This window comes from Pteropus vampyrus, unplaced genomic scaffold, assembly GCF_000151845.1.
Source record: "Pteropus vampyrus isolate Shadow unplaced genomic scaffold, Pvam_2.0 Scaffold35, whole genome shotgun sequence".
In the NCBI taxonomy this organism is placed as follows: Eukaryota; Metazoa; Chordata; class Mammalia; order Chiroptera; family Pteropodidae; genus Pteropus; species Pteropus vampyrus.
Window position 1 is genome coordinate 6,292,576 of NW_011888816.1, and position 1,136 is coordinate 6,293,711.

Here is a 1,136-nt window from a genome sequence, read left to right on the forward strand (position 1 = left end):
ATATTTCATGATGGTGGATATATGGATTTCAGTGCTATTATTTTTGCACTTTTATATGTTTCATTCAAAAATACTTTTTTTCAAAGAACATCTTGGAGCATATCGGTCAACAACCAAATGAATTATAGCTGGAACACATGATATAATATACTCGTATTCAATTTCAAAGTTAACTGAATAAACATTTTAAAAATGCATGACTCACAAGTCTGGCAACCTCTGGGTTGCTCAGTTGAAGGCCCCAGATGCAGATCTGCTTCCCCAGCGTGTAACACTCCTCTTGAATTGTCATGAGCAAAGGTTCCAAGGAAATCGGTAGGATGCTTGGCAGGGGGTCATCGGGTCTTACAAGTACAAACTGGAGTGTAAGAAAAAAACTACAGGTGGACATCATAAAAAGACATTCCTTCATCTAAATATGTGGATATTTATTAGGCAATTGTCAAGAATATTGTCTTTAGGCAACATTAGAAGAACATTGAAGATAGTTTTAATTTTGGAACAGGTATGTATTGGGGTATTAATTCAACACAAATTTATGAATTTCCTGCCATATTCAAAGCTCCATGAAAAGTCTTACAGGGCAGAAGTTTTCACAGCAGGTTACTAGCCATTATTAGGTCAGGAAATCAATCTAGTGGGTCGTGACCAGAATTTTTTTTTTCTTTAATGAAATAGGAAAGAAGAGAAATTATCTGAGTCTATCTTATGCAGTTAAGAATAATTATCTCTTGAGACTTTTATTTTAATGATATTTAAAATCAAAATGGAGACCCAACCGGCAGCCCACCTAACATAAACAGCCCTTATGGCCATACTGATTCACACAGGTCCTTACAGACCGGGTCATGATGTTAATTGTATTTCTGATGCTGATTGTAATTAAAAATGTTTGGAAAACATTGCTGAAGGGATTATAAATTTGAACAAGGTTTATGATTAACCCTTATGATTTAGTAATGAAGGCTAATTCTAAGAACTGCAGTAGTAAGAAAATAAATTAGTGATTATTTTATTACAAAAAGGATGGCTCTGGGAAGCTCCTCCCTTGAGATGAGCAGGGAGATGTGTGGGGGAGCCCAGAGCAGGGAGATGTGTGGGGGAGCCCTCCTTAGGTAAGAGAAGGAATTAGAAAG